The sequence below is a fragment of the Anomaloglossus baeobatrachus genome, chromosome 4 (genome assembly GCF_048569485.1).
Source record: "Anomaloglossus baeobatrachus isolate aAnoBae1 chromosome 4, aAnoBae1.hap1, whole genome shotgun sequence".
NCBI lineage: Eukaryota > Metazoa > Chordata > Amphibia > Anura > Aromobatidae > Anomaloglossus > Anomaloglossus baeobatrachus.
In genome coordinates, this window is record NC_134356.1 from 336,318,869 (window position 1) to 336,327,674 (window position 8,806).

An 8,806-nucleotide genomic window follows, 5' to 3' on the forward strand; every position below is an offset into this window, starting at 1 on the left:
CTCCAGCCTCCGGTGCCCGTCCTTCCCAGGCCCCCTGGTCTCCGATCCCGGCGTCCGACGGCTTCCCAGGTCCTGGCCGGCTCCCCTGCGTCCTCCTCTCAGCTTCCTTCCCTGGCTTCTGGCACCCGGGCCGCGCGCATGCGCATTAGGGTGCGCGCGCGGTCACTGACCCTTTCTTAAAGGGCCAGCGTCCATTAACAGGAAATGATGCAGAACAGGTACAGGGTATAAAGGGGTTATTGTCCAAGGGGGCGGGGCCTGATCTTCGTGTTTTCCCAAGCTAGGAGTCAGGTCTCCTTGTGTTTTGTGAGATACTTACCTCTCTATCTTCTAGAGCCGATCCTGCATCGCCATCCGGTCCTGCGGTACCTCGAACCCCGAACGCTGCCCATCTGCCATCCTGACAGTCCGTACCATCTCGGATCCCTGCGGTGACCCGTCATCTCGCTCCAACGGTTCCGGACCCCGCCTGACACCATCACGGCTTCCGAACCTGAGCTCCGTCACCCGGACCACCATCAGTGACCTTGTGGTCCCAGGGACTTCTCCGTATTCTCCCAGTGCACGGACTGTCCTGCTACCTACAGTGCTCCGGCTGCCGAACTCCTTTCCCTCATCCGGGAGTTCAGCCCAGTGGATCCACCTCCAGGGTCTACCCGTCCATCTGGCCCTAACAGTAAGATCAGGCCATGGATCCCGCCGAAGCACTAGCGGCCTTGCATGAGGAACTCCAACGCCAGCGTGAAGTTCAGACCCGCATGCTGAACTTTATGACTTCTGTGGACACCCGCCTGACCACGCTACAAGCGGCAGTCACGTCTTCAACATCCCGAGCCTCCACTAGTCAAGCCACGACCCCCGCTCCCGTGGCTGCCTCTTCGGATGCTTCCAGACTGCGTTTGGCCTCACCACCCCGGTACGCCGGAGATCCCAAGACCTGCAGGGGGTTTATAAACCAATGCTCCCTCCATTTCACGCAGCTGCCACATCTGTTTGCCTCCGACCAAGCCAAGGTCGCCTTCATCATGTCTCACCTAGAGGGCGAGGCACTGGCGTGGATGAACCCCTTGTGGGAGAAGGAGGAACCTATGACCAAGAACCTCCAGGAGTTCCTGCAGGCCTTTCGCAGCACCTTTGACGAACCCGGACGCGCCTCCGCGTCTGCGTCATCACTTCTCCGGTTACGTCAGGGAACACTGACGGTGGGTCAATACGCCATCCATTTCCGCACCTTGGCGTCAGAACTCGGGTGGAATAACGAGGCCCTAACCGCCGCCTTCTGGGAAGGACTATCGGGTCGAATCAAAGATGAGCTGGCTGGACGTGATGTACCGTCCACCCTGGACGCCCTGATTACCCTAGCGACTCGAGTGGACATACGCTTTCAGGAGCGGTCCAAAGAGGTATCCCGTGAGAGACGTCCGGTACGGCATTCCTCTCCTCCACGGAAGCCCGCCGTACTCCAGTCAACGGCCTCTGGTGTCTCCGTCCATGAGCCCATGCAGATCGACCGTGTGCGACAGTCTGAACAACGTCGAGCAGAGCGGCTCGCCAAGGGTCTCTGCTTTTACTGCGGAGAGGGCACACACCTGCTACGCGCCTGTCCAGAGAGGCCGGGAAACTCCAAAGCCTAGGGTTGGTAGGAGAGGCCATCCTAGGTGCTGGGACTCTCTCAGACCCAGTTACATGGACTGTGCAAGTAACAACGGGAGAGACGCGGTTTACGGCTGAGGCGTACCTCGATTCTGGGGCAGCAGGCAACTTCATCCAGCAGGCCACGGTGGACAAGTACCGGGTGCCTGTTACTCCACTCGACAAGCCCCTCGTGATTGCCTCTGTGGATGGGAGACCTCTCTCTGACACCATCTCCTGGATCACCAAGCCGCTTGAACTGCGTATCGGTGCTCTGCACACCGAGAACATCGCTCTCTACGTCCTCCCACATATGTCACATCAAATTCTGCTGGGCCTTCCCTGGTTGCGGACACACGAGCCTTCAGTCAGCTGGGGCACTGGCGATATTACTCGATGGGGGTCTTCTTGCCATGAGAGGTGTCTGAAGACCATACAACCCATCCGGCGACCTCCGGTTCCCGAGTCCCTACCGGGACTGCCCTCAGCCTATTGGTCCTTCGTGGACGTCTTTGACAAGAAGGAGTCCGAAGTACTTCCACCACATCGTCCTTACGATTGTGCCATTGACCTGCTCCCGGGAACTACACCACCTCGAGGACGGATATATCCACTCTCTCCCGCCGAAATAAGGGCCATGTCTACGTACATCACAGAGAGCCTGGCTAAGGGATTCATCCGGAGATCCTCCTCTCCTGCTGGAGCAGGCTTCTTCTTCGTAAAGAAGAAAGAGGGTGACCTACGCCCATGTATAGACTACCGGGGATTGAACCTGATCACCGTGAAAAACAAGTACCCCCTGCCGCTCATCCCCGAATTGTTTGATCGGCTCAGAGGAGCTCGTGTGTTCACCAAGTTGGATCTTCGGGGTGCCTACAACCTGGTCCGTATCCGCTCAGGGGATGAATGGAAGACCGCGTTCAACACTCGCGATGGGCACTACGAATACTGCGTGATGCCCTTCGGCCTGTGTAACGCACCAGCTGTCTTCCAAGAATTAGTGAACGATGTGTTTCGGGACCTTCTCTACGTCTGTGTGGTGGTATATCTGGACGACATCCTTGTCTTCTCTCCGGACCTCCAGACCCACCGAGAGAACGTGCAACTGGTTCTACAACGACTGAGAGAGAATCGTCTGTACGCCAAGTACGAGAAGTGCGTCTTCGAACAGTCTTCTCTCCCCTTCCTGGGGTACCTCATCACCGATACCGGACTGCAGATGGATCCCAAGAAGGTCTCCTCCATTCTCAACTGGCCTCCTCCTTCTGGACTGAAGGCAATCCAACGCTTTCTGGGATTCGCTAACTATTACCGCCAGTTCATTCCTCACTTCTCGGCTCTGACTGCTCCTCTCTCCGCCTTGACCAAGAAGGGGGCTAATCCAAAGGACTGGTCACCTGCGGCCGACGCCGCGTTTGGCGCTCTAAAGCGAGCCTTTGCCTCCTCTCCTGTACTCCACCGTCCAGAGTTAAACCGCCAGTTCACCTTGGAGGTGGATGCCTCCTCCTCGGGAGCCGGAGCAGTGCTCATGCAGAAGTCCTCCTCCGGGAAGATGGTGACGTGCGGTTTCTTCTCCAAGAGCTTCTCCACGCCTGAACGCAATTACACCATCGGTGACCGAGAGCTATTGGCGGTCAAACTGGCTCTGGAGGAATGGCGCTATCTTCTGGAAGGAGCAGTGTACCCTGTCATTGTTTACACGGACCACAAAAACCTGGAATACCTGCGGACTGCTCAGCGACTGAACCCACGGCAAGCCAGGTGGTCCTTGTTCTTTGCCCGGTTCGACTTCCAGCTTCATTTCCGACCCGCAAACAAGAATGTACGCGCTGATGCCTTGTCTAGGTCTTTCGTGCCCATGGAACAGGAGGAAGAGACATCTCAACCCATCATCTGTCCAAGCAAGATTATTCCGGTGACTCCTGTCACCCTGGCCCAGATACCGCCCGGGAAGACCTATGTCTCTGAGACAGACAGGCAAAAAGTGTTACACTGGGGTCATGCCTCGAAAACAGCCGGTCATGCAGGTCAGAAGAAAACATGGAGCGCTATTGTACGTCATTACTGGTGGCCATCCCTGCGCACGGACGTCGCCTCTTTTGTCTCTGCCTGCTCCTCCTGTGCCAGGAACAAGACACCCAAACACCTGCCATACGGCCGTCTTCTGCCTCTGCCCATACCCTCAGTTCCCTGGCAACACATAGCGATGGACTTTATTACGGACTTGCCATTGTCCTCCGGACACACAGTCATATGGGTCGTGGTGGATCGATTCTCTAAAATGGCCCATTTCGTTCCTATGGCTGGATTGCCCTCTGCTCAGGAACTCGCGGACGCCTATATACATCACATCTTCCGCTTGCATGGCTTCCCATCACACATCGTGTCCGACAGAGGAACTCAGTTTACCTCCCGCTTCTGGAGGGCTCTCTGCAAACATCTGGGAGTGACTCTAGACTTTTCATCTGCCTACCATCCTCAGTCTAATGGCCAAGTGGAGAGGATCAATCAAATATTGACATCTTTCTTACGTCACTACGTGAACGCCCATCATGACGATTGGTCCACACTTCTTCCTTGGGCAGAATTCTCCCATAATCACCACATCAGTGAGTCGTCCTCCAGCTCTCCCTTCCATGTCGTTTACGGACTCCAGCCCTCCGTCCCATTGCCGGTATCCCCTTCTTCGGATGTCCCTGCTGCTGATACTGTAGCCCGTGACTTTGCAACCATTTGGGACTCTGTCAAGGCGTCCCTTGGGCGTGCTTCCCTACGGATGAAACGACACGCAGACAAGAGACGTCTGGACCCTCCGTGTTTCTCTCCTGGAGATCTCGTCTGGCTTGCTTCCAAGTACGTCCGCTTGAAGATACCATCATACAAGCTGGGTCCTCGCTACATCGGGCCGTTTAAAGTCCTCAACAAGATCAATATGGTCTCCTACAAGCTACAGCTCCCGGCCACGATGAGGATACCCAACTCATTCCACGTCTCCCTGCTCAAGCCGGTTGTCCTTGGTCCCTTCTCCGCTGCTGCCAGTCCGGCTCCTCCACCTATTGCCGATGACGACATCTATGCGGTAAGGGATATCGTGGCCATGAAGACCGTACGGGGTCGACAGTTCTTCCTGGTGGACTGGGAGGGGTATGGTCCTGAGGATAGGTCCTGGGAGCCCAGGGAGAACGTGGGCACTCCTCTGATCCGTGCCTTCATGTCCCGGTTGCGGGGAGGGGGGCGTGGGGGGGGGGGGTACTGTCACGCTCCCCGGGTCCTCGGCTCCCCTCCCCGGGTCCTCTGCTCCGCTCCCCGGGTCCTCAGCTCCGCTCCCCGGCTCACCTGCCACGCTCCCCGCTCTCCAGCCTCCGGTGCCCGTCCTTCCCAGGCCCCCTGGTCTCCGATCCCGGCGTCCGACGGCTTCCCAGGTCCTGGCCGGCTCCCCTGCGTCCTCCTCTCAGCTTCCTTCCCTGGCTTCTGGCACCCGGGCCGCGCGCATGCGCATTAGGGCGCGCGCGCGGTCACTGACCCTTTCTTAAAGGGCCAGCGTCCATTAACAGGAAATGATGCAGAACAGGTACAGGGTATAAAGGGGTTATTGTCCAAGGGGGCGGGGCCTGATCTTCGTGTTTTCCCAAGCTAGGAGTCAGGTCTCCTTGTGTTTTGTGAGATACTTACCTCTCTATCTTCTAGAGCCGATCCTGCATCGCCATCCGGTCCTGCGGTACCTCGAACCCCGAACGCTGCCCATCTGCCATCCTGACAGTCCGTACCATCTCGGATCCCTGCGGTGACCCGTCATCTCGCTCCAACGGTTCCGGACCCCGCCTGACACCATCACGGCTTCCGAACCTGAGCTCCGTCACCCGGACCACCATCAGTGACCTCGTGGTCCCAGGGACTTCTCCGTATTCTCCCAGTGCACGGACTGTCCTGCTACCTACAGTGCTCCGGCTGCCGGACTCCTTTCCCTCATCCGGGAGTTCAGCCCAGTGGATCCACCTCCAGGGTTTACCCGTCCATCTGGCCCTAACACCCCTCAACATCGTCCTCCATGGGGCCGAGCAGTTCCTGTGGGGAGCTGGATTATCTGAGCTGCATTACCATCCACCCCAGGAGAGAGCAACAACATCTTGCAGCAGTGGCTGATCTTTGGCTGCATACCACAGGTGGCTCTGCAAAGCAAACCCCCCCATCATCCCCTATACCGGTCACCTTGCACCCTTTTATTGACAACGACGGGGCCACAGAGCCAGGTCAGGCCATTCACAACAACGCTAAATACCACTGGCCCCGTGACGAGTAGCCCTGAGGCCCCGTGGGCACGTCACAGGCAGGTGAGAAGTTTTACTTAAATGATTAGCCCCGCCATTATGAACCGAGCACCTGTACTTGGTTTGAACAGTCATTCTTTACTGATACTGTCTCTTTAAGAAGACTTTTCTTTCCCCTTCTGGTGGTAAGCTCACTTTTGAGTTATTCACCTTCAATTTTTATAAAGGCTGAGGTCATGTTTTCTTTATCCTCAGGCAAAAGAATGTGTAGTTTATAGACAAAAGTTCAATAAGGATCTGATCTATCACAAGTCCTCTCCTAATTGAGCAGGATACCACCCACAAAAAACTCTTTACCATTTTACTCAGTTATAGAGCTCTATTAATTTCCCCAGCGCTTTACAGACATCATTATTATCACTACTGAAATTGGCGCTAACAATCTAAATTCCCCATCAGTATGTCTTTGGAGCGTGGGAGGAAACCAGAGTACCTGGTGGAAACCCATATAAATATAGAGAGAACATCCAAACTTGACAAACTCTGTGAAGATATATGTTGTCCTTGGTGGGATTTGAAACAGAGCTAACCATTGAGCCACCATGCTACTCTATCCGTCACCACCAGAAGGCTACAGAAATGGTTAGTGATATGTTGCTCTCCTCACCAGAACTAACAAAAAAAAATAAATTTGCTCCCTGTATCCATCTGAGCTGTGACTTCAGAGCCTCATTCTACATCTGCCTTCCTCATGAAGAAGAAGAGCAATGGATTTTGGAGAGTGGAAGATAAACCTGGTGGCCTAACAAACTTTACCTCAGAAAAGCCAGTGCATCCTTAGAACACAGGTACAAAGGGAACACACAATATAGAAAAAAATAATTAAATGAAGAGATCTGTACTATGCAAACCAGTCTGGTCCGTATGATAAAAACTCCTTGATATAGCCAGAAGGCCAAAAAAGTGGTGTATGAAGTGTTGTGCAAATATGAAAAACTCAAGTGGGATCTTATTAGTTTAGGTACCACAAGATCATGACTCCAGGGGCACTAATACATCTCATGCTTCCAGTCAATTCAGCAGACGGCTTCCTACTGGAGGGTTGCTTACAGGATGACTTCAGCCTGAGTACACCCAGAAGTTTCCATATGTAGTTGTGTACTACCAGATGGGAATTCGTAAGCACATGAAAATAACTGCTACTACACTTGATTTTAGCCCTCTAATGCTCGAGTTTCCCATTAACTTTCATTATATTCGGGTATTCGAGTCTCTCCAATACGAGCATCCAACTGCTCATTTCAAGTACCAAGCATGGTAGTGCTTGCTCATCACTAGAGAGATTTCATTGATTAGTTGTTAAAAACAGTGTGCGACCCAACTGATCTGACATGGTTGACCTATTCTAAACAAAGTGCATGACCATAATAAGGTTGAATAACTCTTTAATGTTTTAAAGAGACCATACCCAAGTTTTAATTACCCTTATCTCCAGGGCATCATGTAATTATTTTTACTCACTGAAATTGGCGCACAATACCTTCAACCAAGCATTTGCCGCAGTGGTTATGTCAGTAAGTAAAGCTTGTGACCACTGGAGACAGTGATAGGCAGGAGCTTTAGAAGCTCTTATTAAAAAAACCCCATTCCTCAGCACTTCTCACAGCATATAGAGCTCTCTGTATCCTTTCCTGTTACCCTGCTAAGTTATCATCTAACATACAAGGTGACCGTAAGTAGATATACACAGTTAGATCAATAAAATTTATTACACCAGATTACATGGGTAAAAATACACACACAGCAAAAGAAGTTTATTTGCATTTTACTACATTGTTTATTACATTTACATTTGTTTAACACTGTTTATTCTCCTAAGTGCTCGGAATGTCTTTCATTAATTTTGCAACATTCCAGTACCAACTTTTGGGCTACTCATTCTTAAGGTACCGTCACACTAAGCGACGCTCCAGCGATCCCACCAGCAACCTGACCTGGCAGGGATGGCTGGAGCGTCGCTACACAGGTTGCTGGTGAGCTGTCACACAGGCAGATCTCACCAGTAACCAGTGACCAGCCCCCAGCCAGCAGTGGAAGCGATGCTGCGCTTGGTAACTAAGGTAAATATCAGGTGACCAACCCGATATTTACCTTGGTTACCAGCACACACCGCTTAGCGCTGGCTCCCTGCACTCCTAGCCAGAGTACACATCGGGTTAATTACCCGATGTGTAGTCTGGCTATGTGTGCAGGGAGCCAGCACTGACAGCGTGAGAGCGGCGGACGCTGGTAACGAAGGTAAATATCGGGTAACCAAGGAAAGGGCTTCTTGGTTACCCGATATTTACATCGGTTACCAGCATCTGCAGAAGCCGGCTCCCTGCTCACTGCACATTCAGTTGTTGCTCTCTCGCTGTCACACACAGAGATGTGTGCTTCATAGCGGGAGAGCAACAACTAAAAAATGGTCCAGGACATTCAGCAACAACCAGTGACCTCACAGCAGGAGCCAGGTTTTTGCTAGATGTCACACACAGCAAGATCACTAGCAACATAGCTGCTGCGTCACAAAAGTCGTGCCTCAGCAGCGATGTTGCTAACGATGTTGCTTAGTGAGACGTGGCCTTTAGGAATATCATATTATTCTTCCAGCTCTGCTTCATGTGTCACAGTAATTTTTCCATTTTTTGTGTGATCTTGTATGGCTTTCATATTCTCACCTTGGGATATCAAAGTACCAATGCTGCTGATTGCAAAACAAGAACAAGATATTCTATGGCTAAAGGTTGTATAGTAAATTTGACCCAGTAATTTTGTAGTTTACCTCAGCTGGCCAGTCACAATTTCATGCCACCTTTAAAGAGAGCAGCCTCACCACCAGGACAGAGAGATGCAGAGACTGATAC